At 36.8% G+C, this 22,380-nt stretch overlaps 1 protein-coding gene across 7 annotated transcripts in view; it reads right to left on the reverse strand.

Moving 5' to 3' along the window:
* The window catches only part of CDKL5 (cyclin dependent kinase like 5), a 124,898-nt gene that overhangs the window by 74,568 nt on the left and 27,950 nt on the right, over positions 1 to 22,380 (reverse strand). For 3 of the 7 annotated variants that reach the window (XM_009669229.2, XM_009669230.2, XM_009669226.2), the window contains exon 1: positions 8,561 to 8,651. The exons of 2 other annotated variants lie outside the window; for them this stretch is intronic. The gene's annotated coding sequence lies outside the window, so the exon portion shown is untranslated. Of the gene's footprint in view, positions 1 to 8,560; positions 8,652 to 13,613; positions 13,713 to 22,380 lie in introns of those variants that run through there. 2 more of the 7 variants (XM_068918661.1, XM_068918692.1) reach the window with 2 other exon arrangements.

The following is a 22,380-nucleotide window of genomic DNA, read 5'->3' on the forward strand; positions in this document are numbered from 1 at the left end:
GTAGAAAGGATACTAATCAATAGAAAATGTTCTGCTGCTATTATTCTCTATGATTGCTAAAAAAAAAAAAGGAAACTATTTGCTAGACTGACTGGCAACTAGTTTTAAAAGATTATAACCATTATCAGTTTATTTAAGAGAAATATAATTAAAAATAATTGAAGAAGTCAAATGCTAAATCAAGCAACTATATACAGGGAGAAGAACAATGTCTTTTGTGTCATGCTAGTTTAGACTCCAGTCATCTCTCTTCTACAGTCTTAGAAGGCTGATAAACTAAAAACATCCAGGTTTGATTTTGCTAGTTTAACTTGCGTTTTTCCCTCCTAATATTAGGATGAATACCATACGGTCTAAAAAGGGGGGGAGGGAGGGGGAAGAGAAGCTAAAATAGTTTCACCAGGAAATGGAAATATGGAGTTTTCGCAATACCGCGCTCTGAGAACAGGACTACTCATGAGGAACAACATAGCATGATAAAAGTGAATTCATACGATTAACTTATGTATAATGGATGAGTGACCTAATGTTACTGGCTTCAGCTTGCACAAACAACTAAACTGTTGTTTTAGTATTAGCTATGGGTGCTGGCAAAAGCAATGCCGTGACCGAGTCAAACATAACAAAGAGCACGACACAGGGTAGAGGGAAATCCTGCTGAGGCTAGTACCATGGAAGGTAAGTTTTGGGGGGATTGTGTTTTTTAATAGCAATTTAAGAGTTAATCAACCAGAGTATTTCGGAAACAAACTTTGAAAATGAAGAAGTTACTAATTCCTTAATATAATAGTTTGGTTACTTAATTTAATGTTTTTAATTAATCAATATTTTTATTTTACTTGTACATTTTATAAAATATCCTCTCTTTTCCCATCCATACACTCTTCTCCCATCTCATTTTGCTTCTCCTTCTCACAAAAACCATTGTGCTGTTCGTCCAGGCTTTCTGCATACAGTAGCAAACCATGAAATGGGCTCATGGATGAGAAGGCCCATCTGATCAGTTGTATCTATCAACATCAGAACAGAACCCTCAGTGAGCTGTTTTTGGCACTCTATTAAAACTGGTTTGTGCTAAGCAAACAGGCACAGCTAGCTACCCACAGACTGTAGATTAGTAATGGGAATACTGCTAGAAAGACCTTGAAAGAGCCATTAATGCTACAACATAAACAAGAAAACAAAATAAGGCATGTCCAGAACAGCAAAAATATTTGTCAGAAAAAAAGGAACATTTAGGAAACATACATCCTGTTTTCTATTAACACTATTCAATAATGTCACCAAATCGCCTACTTCAGTTCTGAAGATGCGCTGAAAGTTTCTGCATTGGCAAGCCTTTCTAGAAGCTATCTTGTGGCCAAATTCATTATTTTTCTGCTTATGTCATTACCACATACTGCCATTCTGCCTTACAATGCACACAATGCCTTTCTGATCTAGTACGAAACAGTGAAGAAGCTCGTGAAATACATGTATGTATCAAAAAACTTTACAATAAATTTAGATACAGGTTCCTCTTTCCCTTCATTTATAATTTCTAAAATTTTAGTCAACCACTCACATCTCGGGAATATAATTGTAGCTTTTAAAAATCAAACTTTGCTGCCTGCAGCTTATGATTGACATTTTTTAAAATATAGTTTTGCAAGTATAATCAGTATGTATCCCATATTTTTATGGGGAATAAAGGTCTGATTAACTGCAGCTATTTACTAAGCTAACTTTCCTTTCTGAAATTTGGTACTACACAGCTCCCCACAAACATGCACTTGCCTTCCAACTGTACAGGTTTTTTGTTTGTTTGTTTTTAAGTAAGAGCTGTAGAAACTTGCTTTGCTCATTACATTAGTGCTCCTGGATGCATGGCATCCACAACAGCATTCACGTGCGTTTGCCTATAGGAAATTATAGGTCAACTCAACTTACATCATTCATACGAACATTCATAAACCAGCAACAGTAAACTTTGACTATACCAAACACACAAATGAGTTTAACATTCTATCCAAAACGCATCCCAACAGGCAGCACAGGTAATATAAATGCACACCTAATGGAATTCTCAAAAGAAAACTCCTCTTAAATGTTTTACATGAGCTCCACGGTAACCTTTGTGCACGACTCTGCTGTGAGCACATTATTATAACATAATCGGGAAATGAAAAGGAAATGAAAAGGACAGCTAATGAAAAAGTCATCAGAAGAAAAATGACACTCAGGAGCAGCAGGTCGTATTTGAAAACCTGTTTGCCCTAGCTATTTTGTCACATCTCCTCAAGCAGGGCACTAATTCGGGCTGAATTGAAGTAAACAGGTAGCTTTGCCCATCTAATTCCTACCTACTCCACTGTTCTAGCTTTATCAAATGTAATGAGAAGCAGAAAAAAACCCAAAAGGCATTATTTGCTTATTGCGGACATGAAGCCTAGGTTTGTTCTCTAACCATACACAAGAGGAGCTGGCTAAGAGAAGCCTCCCACAATATTATCCTTGTTTTCTCGCAAAGAAAGAGCTCCAGCTACTTCAAGACAAATTGTGCACATTTTTTTGAGATTTTTGCTATCAAAAGCTGCTGAAAGACTAAAAAGAATCACTATGAATACTGCAATCTTTGCCTATTGCTTAAAATACGTGATAAACGACAGCAGCCAGGGAACTTTGCAGGGGGTCTTCTTCTTTTTAAAGGGCACTGGCCTTGTTAAGACTGTTGCAAGTCAAAACCACTGATTCCTGCAGGGAATCTGATAAAATGATCCCAACTCCACGAACCAGGTTGACAGTCTTGTGAATGATAGATGGAGTAACTCTAAAACAACCTTGAAGTTGTAACCAAAAGATAATTTTAAAAAATTATCCACAGCAAGAATTACTTTATTCTGCAACTTCGTGAAGACAGTCTGGATTCTTTAAAGAGGCTGAACACTGGAAGTAGACCTGCAACGAAAACCTTACAAACAGCAATCACAAATTCTCTCTTCACAGTGAAGAGCACACAGGTCTGTTTTAATATTGTTGGCAATTTTAATACTGTTAATTAAGTTGCCTGCTGGTAAGAACTATAAACCTTGCAGAAGAGGAAATAAGGCCATTCTCTACCTCTCAAAGGTTCACAATGGAGAAATAGCACTTGTTCCCTTAAGATCACTTCCTGAGGCAAGGAGATTCATGGCACATCAAAAGTTTACAAATGAAAACAACAGATCTCTGAGATGGTCCCAATGTTATCATGACATTCTTGAAAACCCTGAGCCAATTTAGAAAAATGAAACCCCCTGAAAGGAACAAGCACAAAATAGTCTCACTTAGTGCAGAACTGTGATTGTATGGAATTTTAATAAAAATTTTTTTATAACAGCATGTAAGGCTTTTATATCAAATACAAAGAAACTGCAATCATGCTGGGAATTAACATATAGACTCTATTTTACTGATGTGGTGCCTGATCATTTGCATTTAAATTAAAACAAGGAAGGAGAAAAAAAAACAACCTCACCCTTTCCTCAACTCCATTTCTCCTCATGACCATTAAGAGCCTTAGAGTATCACCCAAAAGCATCTAACTTTCATATTCTCACCAAGGCTTGAATCCTAAATAAAAATGATGCAAAAAAAAACCAAATTTTTTTTGCTAAGATCTGTCTAACTACGTAATCAGAGCAATTTACTGGGGGTTATTAAAAAAAGTAGACATTTGTCCTCATAAATTTTGCAGAAATATAACTCTGTTCTTGAAATACAGAGTTAGCTTTTGAAGTACCATTTATTTCATACATCAAGACAGAAAGGGTGCAATCTTGACCCTGCTGAAGTCAGTTATAAACTTCTATTTGACATCAAAGTCATCCATTAACTTTTAGAAAAGCTTCCTACCAATAACCAAATGCCCCTCTCACTCTTCTAAGAAATAAACTTAATCATTTGAGGTTTTTACAACTGATTATTTTTACTCACTCAGAAGATGTGACTCAGAATTTCTAGAGGCCAGCTACACTTTTATCTGTTTATTAAGAAAATACTAAGTCAGACAAACAAACATAGAACAATTTAAGTAAGTGTCTGTCTTTAATAGTTATAGATTAATTCAAACCCTGGCACGTCTTCTGTCGCACAAGGTACACATATGAAAGGAAGCATTAACTGCCTCTATTAGTCATTACGTACCACTAGTACTTCTTCCTTCTCCTTCCTATTATGTGATGTTCTATTTCTTGGCATTTTCCAGGAAAACACTAACAACAATAGAAGCACCTGATCAAGTGTGTGATCAAGGAGCATATACAAGGGACAAGGGTAAGAAGACAGATGGAGATAGTCTTCTGTATTTATTAATCCTGAAGAAGGTGCCAGGAGTATTTTGATTTCTCTTACTGATTAGGAAGAACGAATTGAGTATTTGAACAGTTATAAGTGGGAAGTTAGTAGTAATATTCTGATTGGGAGACTGGAGTAAGAGGAGCATGGCTATATTGCTAGCGATGAAGTGAAGTCAGGTCGATTGCTCCATTTTGAATGGAGTCGCCACTTTTTTTCCCCATTTTATAAAGGGATAGTAGACCCTCTAATGAGACAAGGTACAGGACAAAGAGCCATGAAGACTTCATAGTATGAACCTCCCCACACCTGCACAGTTTTAAAAAGAGAGAGAGCGCGAGTGCGCGAGAGCAAGAGTGCGCGAGAGCGAGAAGAATCCGTAATTAAGTAGGCAAGCCTTTATTCATACTCTAAGCTTCAATCTATCTTCTTCTGCTCATCAAAAAGGTAGGAATGAAAAAGAGCAATTGGTGAAAATAAATGCAAAATAAAAAAAGCTTGTTAAACCTGAACACACTCAAATCTGAATTACGTGAGAACAAAATACTAAAGTTGCTTGCACCAGCTCACAACATGAAGTTTTTAAAGTTTAATTCCAGTAAGCTTTTATTTACCACACTAATATCATCACTGGAACTTAACTGTTGGGGGGGGGGGTTATAGCTGTTGATACATTAAAACTGCCAACTCACCTGGATGACTGATACGTTATGGTATGTCATCTTACCAGAACCGATACACAAGGCAAATACTTCCCCCATTCCATGCAAAATACTGCAGAAAAAGAATGAATCTGAACAAAACTATCATCCTGCAGCAAACAGAAGACTAGAAAATAGTTTGAATCAGTTCCAGTCTATTACAGATACCCGTTTGGTTAAATTCCCAAAGGAAAACTGAGCTTGGAGACCAAAATACCAGTTATGGTTCAGTTTGTTTCATCCTGTTCTGCTAGTGCTCTTCCTTCTGCATGCAAGTAGAGATTCAAAAACAAATTCACCTCACCTCGTCCTGAATACATAAACTAGACTCACTTCTTGGGGTTAAAATGCAGGATGTATGAGCTTCCCTAACAGCTGTAGCCAACTTAGAAAGAGTGGGTGCTTAGCAGGATGCTTTCACAACCATAGTGACAAGTAAGCAGACATTATCAGAGCGTTGAGCACACAAGCAGTTCCCATGAGTCATAACAGAAGGGCAGGAAAGACAATTTTGCTTCCATTTTAGTCTTCTTCCTCTTTGGTAAGAGCCTTAAGAAATCCGTCTATTGTGGGTGTGACAGTTTCATACGTGCTTTATGGATGTCCTTACGCATGCTGGGCATTCTTCACCACACCTGCAGCAACTCTTACTAAAGAGAGCCACTGTTCAAAGGATAATACTCACAAATGGCAAGCCTTAGCAGTTTCATCTGGCACAAGACAGACATTCACTTCAAATGGAAGTGCCCAACTTTGTAGTGGAAGGAAAGCACATGTCTGCTTACTGAGACTCTTTTAGGTAAAGGGGGCCGATGTATACTTTTTTTTTTTTTTTAAAAAGATAAAAGAAGCCTTATTTGACGACCGAATATCTTTCTCACGGAGGAAGCTAATACTTCCCCAAACTAATAAAGTATTTAAAGTGTTCCCACTGGAAAATGCTTCTTTCATTTTAATTTTTCCTTCTTTCATCTCAGAACGCTGCTCTCCAATAATATCCTATACTCATTTGTTATACTGCTCACTATTTAGTCCCATATTATCTTTGACAATCTGCCATGGACTTTAAATCTCCAGGCCATACAATAACATTACTGGCATAGCTTTTTCATCTTTAATAATTACCAAAAAAGCTACTACATTCAAAGAGTTTCATACACAAAGTATCACTTTGTGACTCAAGCCCACATTTGTGTCTGAAGTTTCCTGATTAGAAAAAAGAAAAAAAGATTGAGCATAAAAGTCTTCACCACAAAAATAAGTGAGCGTATTCAGGCAAAATCCTGAGCAAAGGGAATTCTTGCCCAAGAAAAGTATAATACATTATCTTTAAGGAAACACATTAGAAGCACTGAACAGCCAATGAACTGCAGAAGTGCTCTAGGGTTTGAGCTAAGCAGACCTGTGGAAAGAAAGGGGCTCTCAAGTTCTCCCATCACGCTCTCTGGCAGCATTACTATCAAAAACCACTCTGCTACTCACTCCTCAGTTTCTTGTCCTCAATTCTGTCCAGGTTCCCATCTATAATGGTAGTAATTACTAATTCTGCACCAGCAATATTACAATACCGTGCTGTCATCAGACAAAACAACAGACGTAGAAGACCCGGTCACTTAAATAAAATCATCTGGCACCTTCATAACTGGATCAGCCAGCAAGTCTTTCATATATGCACACGCAAAGCAAACTAGCGATTTAAAAGTGCTGTCCCCTAATAAAAAGACTGACATTCTGTTAATCTTACCAACTTTCTCCCCCCTACCAGCCCAGTTTCGCTTTCATTGCTCTATAAACTAACTCTCATTCACTTTCTAAAAATCAGATGTTACTCTGTCCAGAAGAACAGAAAAGCAAAGGTGAATATACAGTATTTATAAATATCAAATGAACGCTGAAACTAAATTCTGTGGTTATTCTAATACAGATCAAAATAACCACAATGACTACTCTTCCTTGTAATTTTCAAACATATCATTACATACAGATTGCTGGTTCACTATCTGAAGAAAGAAAACAAAATAAGAAATTACGTTTTTCCTTTAAAAAGGCATTCCACAGATTTGGAACAAACAGAAAAATATGATGGGGAGAGCCCCACAAATTTTTAGTGGTAAATTAATAAGAGAAAACACTATACACCCTAAGGAACAGAAAAAACCAAAACTCTAATTAAGCTAGTAAAACATTTATCAGATCTCTACCATTTGTTCTTGATGCGTCTTGATGCGTTTTCCAGATAGTCAGAGGCATTTGACTTAAATACTGCCAATTCATCTCCTGCAAGATTAATCTTGCAAGGAATGCCTTGAAAATTTTTCAATAAAGGACAAAAAGCAGCCATTCAATTACTGTTGTAACAACAACAAGTATTTCACTTGTTTGCCGAATTAATACAAACAAATTAATGGGATATACCAGAATTTTGCCTGCCTTAAGTTCTTCTGAGAATTGGTTTCACTTCCCATCTCAAACACTGAAAAGTCAAGAAGGCAGTATTCTGGTTTTCTCTTGGACTACACAAACAAAAGAACAGTTAGCCATTTATTAAATCTTCAATTTTGCAGAAAGTCTCTTTTATTCTGCATGACATTTATTCTCCATCAAATAATCTGTGGGTTTTGTTTGTTTTAATAAACAGTAACTTAATTGTTAAATCAGATTCAACACTGGTTAATATGTCAGGAACTACTCCCTCCTAAGAATCATTGCCTTTGATATTTTAATAATCTTCCAAACCAAATATAATGCCCAGCCACCCAAACGCAGGCCACTTCATGAAGAAATTCACATCAGTAGGCAAGCGCACGTATAGGAAACATATTTAAAGAGACAACTTAGAGACTTATCATAATTGTTTTTTTTTTTCCCCAGAAAAGTTACTAGGAGCGATTAAACCACCTGGTAGGCAGTATACATAGATTTTTTTTTTTTAATTAGATAAAGTCTCTAACTCAGTCTACCTCAAATCAACTCACTCCAAAACAAACAAACCAAAACCCAAAGTCCCACCAAACTGAACCCTGTGGAAACATCTCGCTGCACGAAACTCAGGAGTGATCCTCCTTAATGTGAATTTGAAGATATTACTACTAATTCAATATGCATGAAAGGCTATTCCAATGAATTTACCCTAGATTTGCAAATTTCAGAAATAACATTGAGTATACTTACCATATATACATCTGAATATTTTCAGTATTAACACTTTATAGCGTTTTTGATTATGCTGTCTGTTACCAGGGTACCTGGACACTGCCCACATGTTAAAACAAAACAAAAAAACAAACCAAAACAGAAAATCCACCACCACACACACACCCCCCCCCTTTCCCACCATTCATGGTTGGAAAGGGCCTGTTAAATAGAAAGTTGAACAAATCCATTAAGCGAAATCCAAGTCAGGAAGCTCGCTTTCCAAAGAGGTGCAGATTGCATTAAGACCTTTGGCCATTATAACTAGCAGAAGTTAAACCAAAAAAAATTCACATTCCAAAGAAAACAAAAACCCTCAAATCTCTATCTCAATCAACATGAGCTTTCTTTACCAGAGAATGAAAACTTTGGCTCTTCTGGAATACAGCACTCACAGAATGTCCTGGAAGCAGCAGCAACGTAGCAGGTACAAAAGGCAATCCTAGGGAGGACTTTGAACATCTAGCTGAAAACCTCGGAATGACCTTTGCATTCAGTGCAAACCTGCTGCAGAGAAAGTACAGCAACAGAGCAATCAACTCGTGCTGCTACAAGAGATGCACTCACTTTGAGGTACCTAGCACACTTTTAAATAGAGGGACTTCATTCTGATAAGTAAACCAAAGCAAAGGTATTTGGAAGACATATTAATGTGATCAAGTTTGTTCTCTGAAAGTGTAAGCACGACCTATCAGTGAAGTAAAAAAAAGCCAAAAGACATCAGATTGAACTTATGATCTCATTCAAAAGCAAGCAAAAATCAGCCTGATAAGAGTCAGGCAAAGCAGTGAAGACCAGAATATGACCTTGTGAACAGTGTATGGATATTAATGAAAAGTTCATCTGTACAAAATAAAAGCACACCGGGAGCAACACTTACTCATTCTTACACTATTTGTTTTATCTAAACACAAAATTGAAGTTCTATTGAAATTATAGCAAAAGCGTGTGTGGGAATCTACCTTTGAATATTTGTACTTAACAATAGTAAGAACTAACGGTTGCTGTTTTAAAACTTAACTGGAATGTCAACTAAACCAGATGATCTTTTCCAGAAAGACGTGAGCAAGCTATCCTTGTGCTCCAAATTGAGAAGGTGCAAGTCAGCTCTAGGCTGGAAGACGTCTACTTGTATTAGCATGCTACAATGCCTGGGATGGTTCTGCTAAGAGGAAACAAGCAAAAGACTACATCCAGTATAGATGAAAGGAAACTGAGGTACCACTAGCATAATTATAAAGGTTGACAGTCTCCCATCGCATATAATTTATCCAGGGACAGAGGTGGATCACGGCAAGGCTGAACACAAACCAAGCTTAGAGCACTGCAGAGAGCTTATTGCCTTAAAACAAAACAAACAAAAAAACTGTTTGAGAAAGTTATTTAAACTTATAGAATACCTCTCCCTCTTATACCCCTCCTCCACACACGCTATGAATTTAAGCTATGGTGGGGGAGGGACATTTGCCATTTCTAAACTTGGTAACTCTAATTCTATAGCTACACAGATGAGAGTTTTGATTACTAGAGAAATTTTTAAGAAGTTGCTTATCCAAGTTCAGATTTATAATCTATATTTTATTTCTAAAACTTAATGGACTACAAAGCACCTGTTATGAAAACGGATTGCAAAGACTTTTAATCATTTGCGATGTTTATTTTTCCTCCCCTGTTTCTTTCAGCTGCTAGATCCAACTCTTGGGGCTTGTTTTTAAATCAGATTTTAAGTGCTTTGGTAAAAATGAAATGAAATAAAATAAAAACTTTTTTCCCCTCTAGGTGTTGCCATAAAATAAGTTGTAAGAATGTCATATTTGAAACCATCCTATGGTACTGATTCTTTGCATAAATAGAAGTGCTGTGTGAAAATACGAGTCTGAGGTAAATGAAAGCCACATCATACGACTCAGGGAAAACAAACTTCAAAACCATTAAGAGACAGTTTGCTTCATCTCTGGAAACACAATGTGGCAATTATTTTTGACTAATAAAGTTGCTTTGATGCCAGCCTCTATAATAACTTAAATAACTTAATAGATGCTAGTATTTACAAGTTAGTCACTATTTAATGTAAAGTGAAGACTCATTGGGACTTTAGACATCTAAATTCAAAGATCAAGTACCAATGGAAAGAGTACTTAAGTGTAGCTAGGAAATGACAGGGCTTTCTCGCAAGTAGACTGCTTCATGAGCGTTAATAAATCCTCCCTCTGACATGCCAATGGCTTCTTACTTCCGAAATGCCAATGGCAGCAGAAGCATGTTTGGATATGTAAGTGACCCAAAAGAGGGACTTGAAAAACAGGTCTTGAAGAAAGGGAGTTGCATCTAAACAGTAAACAGAGTTGGCAGGCCTACCAAAGGACTGGCAAAAGCAGCTTATAATCCTGATTTTCATCTTACACGACTTTCTCAATCTTTCCTTCCCTCCAAGTTTAATTGGGGGGAGATTAAAGAGGGAACACAATGCCTGTGGCAAACGGCAAGACGTGTGGGTGAAGGCAGGAGGGGAAAGGAAGCTATTGTATGGAAGAGGACAGTGAAAGGCTGGCTTACGGTAAAGTCCTTGCATGAAAGAAGAGACTGGAAAAATACAAGCAGAGGATGCTTTAGGCACAAGCAATAGGTTCATCTTGAAGAAGTTACAAGATCTGAGATTTATGTGATTAGCTTACAAGAAATATAGACTTACATGGCCCACAAGTCACTATTTGCATAACTGACTTTTCTGTTTCTAGAATATTCCCTTTTTGTTTGTATGAATAGTCCGAAAATTGTAAGGGAAATACGTAAGTGGTATTTTCATTAAGTGCAAAGGAATTTGGACAGATAAGTCTATCCCAGCAAATTGCTGTTAGGCGGCTGTAAAAGGAAAGGGAAGTCACAAAACCAAAGGAATAAAGCAAAAGCATTGGGTACACCGTGAAAAGAAACAATTGTCTTTCAGAGGACTGAAAAGAACTTCCCCAAGTTCACTTATATGTAGTGAAGGATGCCGCTAGTGAACTTCCTTGGTAAAGGACTCTTGCAATCGAAATCAGAAAGATGAAAGAGCTGGCTCTTGTTTACAGTACACAGCAAGCTGTACAGAATCATATACCTATGATGACTATAAAATAGGCTTAAAGATTGCAAATTAAAATTAAGAAATTAAATCTGAAGAGCAGCATATAGATACAGCCCATAATCTATTACAAACAGTAATTAATCATGAAGCATTATTGACCCCCATACCTAATACACGGAGCCAAAAAAATCACTGCCCAGCAAGTGGGAAGAAAACAGACAAGATTGTCTTTTTAACTATACTATATTCTTTCCATTCCCTTTCTCCATTTCTCATGTTGGAAGAGTAATCCCTAGTTTTCTTTGTTACCCAGGCACTGTGGGGGATATGATACCTACTCAGATAAAAAGATCGGAAATAATTCTTGCAAAGTTCTTCGGATTGCACTAAAAAATTTGCTCTTTTCTAACAGTACCCCTTTCTTTGCTCCTGAGATTGCATACTAAACTGATTTCAGAACAAGTTTGACACTAATGGACTTTAAGCCTCTTTTGGTACTAGCTACTCATTTTCTATTCTCCTGTACTCATAGCTTAAACAGGAAAAAAAAGTCTAATTTCCAGGTGAATATATCATTGTAGGTTATTTCTTCCTACTAGTACCAAATAAGAAATATCGTGCTTTATCAGTACAAAATACAGAGCTGAATACCTATTGGTAGACAGCACATATTTTCCTAATACATAGGAGACATTTCCCACTCCAAATGAACGGAACTGAAAAACGTTCAGATTAGGTAAGAGTCTCCATCCTGAGATGGAATTTCAAATATGGGATGTTAAATGCATTTCTTTCTCTATTTGCATTCACTTTTTCAGCTGATCAAAACGCTCAGTAGTTTAGAACACCACCATTTTTCTCTGCTCACATGCTCAGATTTTTTAAAAAGGCAAAATACACTCCAGACACAATGACATTTTGCAACATAATGTAGCTAAAGAATTTTTTCCACGGGAAGGTATTTGCTAGGCTATAGTAACTCTCTTAGTACTTTTAAGGCTTGAAACACACCTTCTGTTGAATGCTATGAGTCAGTTTTAATGACACTGTTATGTTCTATAGCTCTGTAGCTTATGCAAGAGAATGAATTTGCATTAAGTACCCAACTTTAGAAGCCACCTTCTCTTTTCCATTGTTAATGCTGAATAATAGTAAAAAACAGGCTATACCCCCTGCATATTTTTATAAAACAATAAGAGAGTAAGTCTAATTAGCTGCCTGTAACACAGAACGCATATAAAATTTTTGGTATTATCACCTCATGGACACATACTATTCTTTTATGTTTTTATATAATTCTTGCAGAAAGTCAGTATACAGAAGAATATAAAGAACAAACACAGGTTTTCATATTTAGTCAAATTGCAGAATTTCAGTCAAGTGTTACCTGATCACTGTTACTTCTCTTCCTTGCCCTGCTCATGAAAAAATTTACAATACCTTAAAAGTACTTGAGTTCGAACAAAATTAAGAGTTGCTTCACAGAAAACGAGGACAAAATACTCCAACATGCCAACAATGCATGGACCAGGCCAGGGGCGGGGACACAATGGATCTATTGGTACTGGAAATAAACTCTGCAGAACCTCTTCCCTATTGGTTATTTCTTCTATTTTTGGTGTGAACTTGGCATGAATTTTTTCATAACGGGACTAAAAATTATCATCTAAGTCTTGTGAAAGATGCAGCAAAACAAACATTCTGCTAAGTTTGCAGATTAACTTTTGAAAACTATTACTATTCTCACCAGGGCAGCATGCAATAGATTTGACCTTATCAAGGCATTCAGCAAGAAAAAGCTACAACGCAAAATCTCTTGCCTTCATGGGTCTTTTACTTCAAACAGTGGTCTATTCTAAATATGCTCCTCTTTCATTTCCTTCGTCCCCTCATTTAACTCAAAACTCCCTAGACCTACCTGTAACAGTAAGTTATGTTTATGCTGTGGCATTTTTTCTGCTGAAATTTTGATTTCACTTAGCTCAGCTTGACAAAGTGAGGGTTTGGAGGATTTGCTCCTGGAATTACAGTGACTGGCAGATGTCATAACTGCTTCTCATACAAACCAGTGGTCACATACATTCATACACAGATATACAAAGTTAACATAATTTTTTTATCTATCTATATATAGACACAAACATACACGTGCATGCATCTACGTGTAATGAAAGGGGACCAATTCCTCCCTCTAGCAAATTTATTTTCCTAGAACTCCAATTAGATCACCTTTTCTTTGCTTTTACGGAAAATTAATGCAAATCAGTTACACTTCCATTCTCCTCACCTTCTAAAAATAAGGCTTATGTAAATCAAGTCTCCTCCAAATCAAGACTTACCTCATTCCCTTCTTAACAGTCTTTAACCAGATCCCAAATTGCCCAAGCCAGAAAAAGATCATTTATTTCACATTTTCAGTGTAACTTCACCAGCTGAACCTACAAGGATGAAAGGAAAGGCTCCAACTTACATCTTCCTCCATGGTTTGTACATCTGCTATAGAAGGTAATAAATGATACTTTTCCAATGGAGAAAAAACACACAAGAAACAAGAAAACAAAAAACTTCACCACTGAGGATCTGGAGGACTGGGACAGGACACACAACTGCTTTCTGAGCGCTGTAGGTGCAAAACATTTTGCACTGAAAAACTATGTATTTAGAAACCTGTCATGATTGCAGGTCATGAAGTAACAAAGAAATTGCATCTGCATGAGGGCAGAAGAGATAAGTGGTCACACCACTATCTACTACAACCTGGGTAGCAGGTAGGAGATTTCCCTAATATATTGGAGAACAGTACTCATTTTAATGAGGACAATCACAAGGAAAAGTCAAATGTCTCCAACACTAAAAGATGCCACTTCTCAAAAGTGGAAGTGTGTCATTTTTGCCCTGAGATGTGAAAGCAGGCTACACTTACATTTTAATTAACGTGCAATTAAAAACTTAACTGGAATAACAATATCTTTTCAGACACATAAATCCCAACACCACCATCATCCTTTTTAGGGTGGGAGGGAGAGGTATCAGCTCTTTTCCTTTACTTATGTAGAAGTAAGCTTTCTCCTGTTTTCTTCTTCCAAGAACTTCTCTTCATAGTACTTGAATCTGCTCCAATGAAACAAGCTCTCAATTCACCCCAAAAAATGTATTACAGCTCTTAAGGTTTAATTAATTGGGGAAAAAGGGAAAAAATCTGTTAGCACACTTCCCCACTATTACGGACTTGTCTCTTGGCCAACTGACAGCTTCAACAAAATAACTTCCTACTCTTGGCTCCAATGGTGATGACGTGCAACAATCTTACTTCTAATTCAGCCTATAAATGAACAGCATCTACGTAACACTAAAAATAGAACGTGAAACATGGTTAGTTTTAGGCATTCTGAAAGACTCCCTGGCATACATTAACACAGATGCACCTCACTCAAATAGAAAAAGGTTAGTGAAAACTTTTAATCCAAGATTCAGATACTCATACTGCAAACAAAAGCAACTATCATAAGTCTAGTGAAAAAAAATACTGATGGACTTTTTCCAAATTAATAATTTTGTGCTTATTTATAGTCTGTAAATAATTTTATTAATAACAGAAGAAAGGTTAAATTCCATTTTAGGAAGACAAATATATTTGCACCCAAAAACCTGAAACGACAAGATCATGCAATAGTTAATTCCAGAAGCAGAAGTAAAAGGTATCTTCTAGATCTTGGAAAAGCCAAGTTTCAAATATGACTGAGGAAGATAGCCTAAAAACAATATCTGAAAAACTTTAGGAAGTAAAAGAGTAACCAAAAAAATTCTGAACTTAGCCTCATTTTCATGACTTAAGGAGTCAGATTCATCACTTTTTAATTCATGGTGTTATCAAAAATAGTTTGCCTCCTATCCTTTTATAGGAAAGGGAAACCTCACCTCCCCAGGCACACATATGCACAGGCCAGCCCTCCTCAAACCTGTTTGCAAATTGGTCTTTACTTCTTCAGCAAACATACTGAGTGTTTAATAATAATTAAAAAAAAGTATCTAGTCTCAAGCATCCAACGATAGTAGTAAACTATTAAGCTACTATCCTTCCAAAGTTCAAGAATTTGAGAGATAAAGCAGTTTAAGTGCAAAACAATACTTATTTTAGTAATAGCAGAGGTACTGTCACATGCACATTAGAGAAATATTCATACCACAACCAAGAGCTAATTTAACTGATGCCCTCTGGGCAGTTTTTTTTGCCCAGTTTAGATTTATCCAGCTTAGTTTATAGGCAGTATTATGTAAACTGTTCAGACGCAGAGACGGTTTGAATTCAGAAAGGAAAACACACTTTTAACACAAAAAGTCTAATTATCTAAAACAAAATTTGTGATGGCAGATTTAAACTAACCTTGAACTAACGTGTCTTTTTCCCCAGTAACATTTATATAATCTTTAAAGTTCTCAAGAACATTTTAAAGAAAATCTACTGCTACTAGTACTGAAAATATTTTCTTTACAGTAAGATTATGTAAACTACATCGGAAAAGCCTAGAAAACAAAGCCATCGCAGTGTAAGCATCGGCTCTAGGCATGCCAGTTCATTCACAGGTGCAGAACTACAGCACTTACTAACCTCACTAGCAACCTACTCCTGTTAGCAGGTAGGACCCAACCACACACAGAGAAATACATTGTAGCACTGATCCCTAAACACTGTTTCTCCTTACTCACAGAGCTCCAAGTATCAATGAATAAAATCCCTTAAGAGACCACAGTTTTTCTTTTAGACCTAACCCACATCACTGGAGGTCCTAAGGACCATTAACTCTCACATAGAAAGGAAGGTACAACCTCAGCAAGCATTCAGTTAACACTAACCAATTAACTCTTTTGTACGGTGATTCAATAGGAAATACTAGCACAAAGCTCTAGCCCTCTCCAGCGCCTTCTTCACTAAACAGCCAGGGTTGCAGCATCCTTCACCCAGTCCCAGCATCTAGAGATGTGACCTGCTTTTCGAAAAAGATTTGCTGCAGTGTGGAAAACCATCTTCAGAGACCTAGTTCAGTGGAGCCATACAATCTCAATATTCCCCCAAATAAAACATTTCATAAGTGAGGTATCTTCCTTGTTTACAACAGACAAACAGGGGTTTTGGGTATCGTAGGCTTTTTTAAAAATTATTATTAAAAAAACAGTACTGAGACATTGTTCTAGAAAAGCAGTCTTTATTCAGTCAGTCTAATATTAGCACAGCCCTTTTCAGATAACGGCCATAAGTACTACCTCTGTCCTACAGACATGCTCCACACCTTACTGTGGAGACTGTCTGCTCTCATCCACGTCAAGGAGGCGAGCAGTCAAAGTAACAGTAGTGGGATTCTGTGAGGATTGTATTCTCAGAGACACCATACAATCCGATCACGTCACTAGGGCACAATCAATAACAATATGCACTGTGGTAGGCTGAGCTGCTTTACGATAGGAGTGCACCTTTCCACCTTAACAAACCAGGAAAGTCTTTTTAGGTCTGTGACCACATAGATACAAGAAAGGGAAAAAGAGCAGTGAGAGCACACCAAAGTGTCAACCTGCAAGTGACCTCTTCATTGCAAGTATGATTAAAACAGGTATCTACGCCTGCGCACATAACCACAATATTGAGCTTCAACAGCTAGCCTGGTCTCAAATCACTAGCAAACTCAAGTAGGAGTATTACATGTGGAAGAAGGGCATCAACGTTTGGTAAAAGCTTGGCTTGCAGTGCACATACACCTACAATGAGCTTCCCGTTCAACAACTAACTTAGAGGAGTGTGCTTTTTAACCCTCACAGGTTATTTGGCATCAATGTGTAAGCCAGCTATACCCAAACATACAACCTTAATTCAAAACTATCCCCTTTATACCACGTAATTTAATTCACAGTAGAAGCTTTCACCCATTTACCAGCCAGCTTCTAAACTGCTATAATTGAATCTGTAAGTACCAGCTTTCATATAAGAAACCCTCGATACCACATAAGTTGTCAAATAGCAAATGCAAATACGCAAGAAGCTCCATATATATCAACCAAACATTAGTTTGGTTGGTTTATGTACAGAAACACACCACTTGCCTTATATACAGTATACATATTTGTAAGGAAGTAGAATAACAGGACAGAAAACATAAGAAGAAGTCATTGTCTTCAAGAATGTCTGGATGACATACCAGTAACCACAATCAGCCTGAAGAAAATCCGATTTCTGCAGAAGAGCAACAGAGCTTGGAAGACCAAGGTGCACCATATCCAAACCACAGAATAATTCTGGTTGGAAGGGACCAGTTGATCTCCTCGGTTCCACTCTTGCTCAAAGCAGGACTAAGATGTTCAACGAGGTCACTCAGGACTTTGTCCAAAATCCTTGTTAGGATTGCAAGGAGCATTTCTAATAGGACAAGCGAAAATAACGTCACAACAACAGAAATGCTTTGGCTGTCTTTAAAGCAAAAAAAGAATCCTGTAGCAAGTTTAAAGTGGTAAGTCAGTAACAGGGTGGAGGAGAAACAAAATACATTAACATATTTAACAGTGAAAGGATGAACAGATAAATTATTCAACAGTCCCAAGTGAGCTTCTGTACTGAACACACCAGTATCCACACATTTACATTAACAAAAACCTCATTCAGTTGCTCAAAGTTTGGGGTTGTGGGTTTTTTTTTTTTTTTTTTTTAAACTGTTGGAACCATCTCCAAGTATCACATCAAACTATGCTAACATGCCTACGCTAATAAAAGTGAAGTCTAACAAATGTAAGTTCCACTCCATTTCCTCCTTCCTTCTTTTAAGGGCTTCTGTAAGGACTTCCAATTACTCTTAGGAAAAATCTCTGAAGAAAAACAAGTTTTCCTTCTCTGTGGTGAACTAAAAGGGAATTCCATCTACGCTCTTTGGTGTCATTCTGACTATCTAGCTTCCTTTTTACACTCAGGTAAGACTTCACTGTTACACTGCAAACTTTTACAAACGTGCAAGTCAGGATGTCGGAAGAAAAAAAGATGCTTGTCAATCCCAGACATTACCATTTTTAAAGGCCCTGCACTTGGTTTCTCCTGTTTAAATGAGTTCAATACATAACCAAAGTTACGGAAGGAGAAACTAGGGCCCAGACAAATTGAATAAAAACATGAGTGGCATATCTGAGAAAATACCCCACATTGCTAAAAAATTTTCTGCAGTACTCTCAGCTCAATCCGTCTGAATAAACAATAATACAAGAGGACTACTGGAATAACTGCAATTGAGAGTCTATAAAATGGACATCTCCAAGCACAAGAAAAATTGTTATCTATTAGTGCTTTCATGTGGTTGACTCCAGAAGAAGTTAAGCAAATTAAGGAAACAATATATTTGTTTGTCTGAAAGAATTTCTAATTGTGCTCCAGAAGAAGTTCATCAGTAGCCAGAAAAAGACTGTGAAGAGTGAGTGATAACAGTCAACTAAATTAAATTGGTACAATAAGCAGAAGGAGTTGATAAAGTTCCTTTTCAAGAGAAGAGACGATATTTTACAAAACATACAGTATTTAGACAGTCACACAAAAATACTACAAATTTTATGTTTCTTGAAAATAGCATAGCATCTTATATTGAGCTGCTGTGCTGATATTAATTTTGTACAGCTTAACACTGTATTTGCTATTACAAAAAGTGCAGGACAGTATTTTTCAAATCATTAACAAACTGTTAGTGGAAAGAAGTATGCAGCATACCAGTGCAAACCTTTTGAGGGCAAGAGGGAAGATTTATGCAAAAAAAGCAATACTGAATTCAAATGAAGGAAGGGAAAAGTGTCTTATGCAAACACATGTTCTGTTTTTTAAGTATCTGTTATCTTTTCAACCAAATCTCCCAAAAAATCTCATCATACATAAAATGACCCCAATAAAAAAAATAAGAATAATACACACATACAGCTTTGGATTGCTGTAATGACTGCTAGGCCAGAACAGCACAGGCAAAAATGAGGCACAAAACAAGATCAGCAACAGATTCCATCTGAACTTTATAGTACAACAATCTAGATATGTCAGGTGAGGCCGTTTAAGTCTTCTCTGAGTAACTTTGGTACAATTTATTCTCATATGTTCTCTTTGTCATTTTCCCTCCCTTTTCCCTAATGGATTTCCAATTAAATAACATTAGGGCTCTATTACATGAAAAATTCTATACATCAGAAATAACCTGTAGGACTACAGTATCTGTACCTCTTAAAAACAAAACAAAACAAAACAAAACACGCCACCACACACCTAAAAGCCCTCATCCTGATTCACATAACTTAATACAAGTTAGGTAGCCCACAGACAGAAGCAGTCCTAGCCCTCATCAGGGAAAACAGCCTCTATCATGCAAAGGCCAGCATGTATTTTAAAAGTCAAATATCCTAATGTTTTTTTATGGCGTTTGAGCAGGGATTTGGTTTTTTCTTATATAAGTGTTACAGATGCCTGCACTGTACATTAGGCTTTTTTTTTTTTTTTTTTTTTTTTGGAAATAAAGTTGTCTATAGGAGGTCATAGAACTGAAAAATCAAAACTAGTAAAAATAAAAGACTACCCAAAAGTTTAGGAAACTATAGCAGACTGTTTAAGGCACAATCAGATACGCAAATCCAGCTGCTAGTCATCTGTGTCAAACTGTCAGCAAATCCAAGTACCTATAGCTAATTGTCATTCCCTCCTTCCACCATGACGACAGCTTGGAGCTTGAACCTCTGTTCTTCTAGCTTCAGTTTTCACACAACTTTACTTGTATAAAATAATTTTTTTTTTCCTTTAGGAAGAAAGAAATCCCAGCACATTTACTAGGCTTGCTTCTTTAAAAACTTGATACAAAACGTATCAAATGTGCTAGTAGTGCCAGAAACTCAGGCACTCATGCTACTTTTTCTTTTTTTCTTTTAATTCCAGATAGTTTAACACAATGAAGATAGAGAGCAAATTATTTATTTATTTATTGCAGTTCTGCTCTCCTTTTAGACCACTAGCAGAAAAGGCTCGAGGGGACGTGCAGGAGTATCTTTGCCACCTCAGTCCCATGCTGCTGAATTAATAGTGCTCTTTCCCACAATGACTCTCCAATGAACGGTCCAAAGCTTTTACAGAATTTTGCCACTATTTTCTATTGACAGATTACAGTCGCACCCTGATGTCACCAAAGGCAATTCACAGATCAAGCTAACTAGAAAATATGGATTCTGAAATGCCTTCTGAGTTAATATTTAACATTTCAACACTACAAATTCATTTGTCAAGTTTCTCTTGTAACTCAGTATCCAACAGAAGTGACTCAAAGTCTCTGCTGTAACATTAACAGATTAGCATGAAAATTACAATGGTGAAAATCATATTTCCTAGCTGAAAAAAATTGAAGTTTTGTGTTCCAATGCCACTTCGATTAGCGTTAACAAAGTTTTTATCTGAGAAAATTGTAAGTACTTTTCAAAAGCAATCAATACCCTTAGTTTTAACAACCATGTTACATGCTTAAATCTAGGTATATCATTACCCCATACTGTTTAATTAAATGCCTACAGATACTAAATATAGTTCAAGTTACAGTGATGAAGGAACTAGAGCAAGCAAAAGAGAAACCATAATGATTAATCCACATCCCCAGAAATCTGTACAAGCATACATGTCTACAAGGTAACGATTGTGAAGGTGTAGTATACACCTCTCCCCTTCTAGAGTTAGGGGAAACATCACTCAAGTACATGAGGTTGAATATAGTTATGCTAAAGTAAACATTTAAGACTTGTCTCAGGATATAAATATACTGAAGCATCGTGACTCATTAACAGAAGATACTTACACTTTCTTTTCTTAAAGAAATCCTACAGCATTGAAAAAGTGGAAGTCTACCTTTTCTGCATCCATGATAAATTTATTTAAATACTAAAAAAAAAAAAAAAACCACACACTACTGTTTTGGGACCTCCACCCGCCCACCAAGACTTAAATAAAAAATACCCTAAACAAACAAGCTATTAAGAAGAGCCAGTTTCCTGTAGAGGCAATCTGCAAAATAACCTTAGAAAATTAAATTATCTTTCCCCATTCCACTAATCAACCATCTCCTTAAAAAACAAGGATAGTCAGCACAAATAAACCAGTCACATGGCCAGGAAGTTTCCGGAACTAAATTCAAGAAGCTCCAGCACATCACAAACTAATAACTAAATTTAATTGTTTCCAAGTGGAATGTACTGAAAATTCATAAAACAAACATTACGTTAAAAAAACAAACAAACAAACAAAAAATTCCTTTGTGTCAGTCTTCCCTAGGTTCCCGTCTTGATAGCTTCAACAGGTTTTTCCAAGCATGTTGAACATTCATGGCTGCAAGTGATTGCACTAAGAGCTGCACTATGAAAAACTGAAGACACTTTTATTAAGGTACCCAGTACTACGAGACATTTTCACCTTAACAGCTTTGTGCCCCTACTCTTGTCTGGTGAAACGGGAGTACCAGCCCCTTCCAAGTATAACACAAAATCAGAGAATTGTGCCAAGCACTCAGACTATCTAGTGCTCAGAATACTCAGGGCCTATGAGAAAGCGAACAACTTTGCTTTCCTATCAGCGTAGGAATACCATAAACAACCAAATTGAACAAGAACTAAAAAAAAAAAAAAAAAAGTGCCAGACATCGTGAACAAGGAAGAAAACTTGCAGGAAAACAGTATGGGATCTCACCATTACTGAAAAGCAAGCATACAAAACAACAAATTAAGAAACTATAGGTGCCTTAATTTTGTCATTTCTTAACTGAGTACATGATTTGCAATTCTGAAAACATTTGCAACAATCTGTGCCTATGTGCACACATGCATATCTCTCTGTAGCAGATTAAATCATTAACTGTTGAACTACCTATAGGCATCACACAAAATCAGAACCTCTGGTTGTGCTAGACATATCTTTGCAATTCAAGCAATCATTTTTTCTCCACTGAAAAGTGAGTTTACACAAGTAACAGCCGTAGAAAGGGATGAGAGATGTATCTTATCACGGAGCTTCACAGCAAACGAAGAGAGAGAATCTGAACAGACTCCCTTCCAAAAATCTGTCATTTCAGCTGG

This window comes from Struthio camelus, chromosome 1 (assembly GCF_040807025.1).
Source record: "Struthio camelus isolate bStrCam1 chromosome 1, bStrCam1.hap1, whole genome shotgun sequence".
In the NCBI taxonomy this organism is placed as follows: domain Eukaryota; kingdom Metazoa; phylum Chordata; class Aves; order Struthioniformes; family Struthionidae; genus Struthio; species Struthio camelus.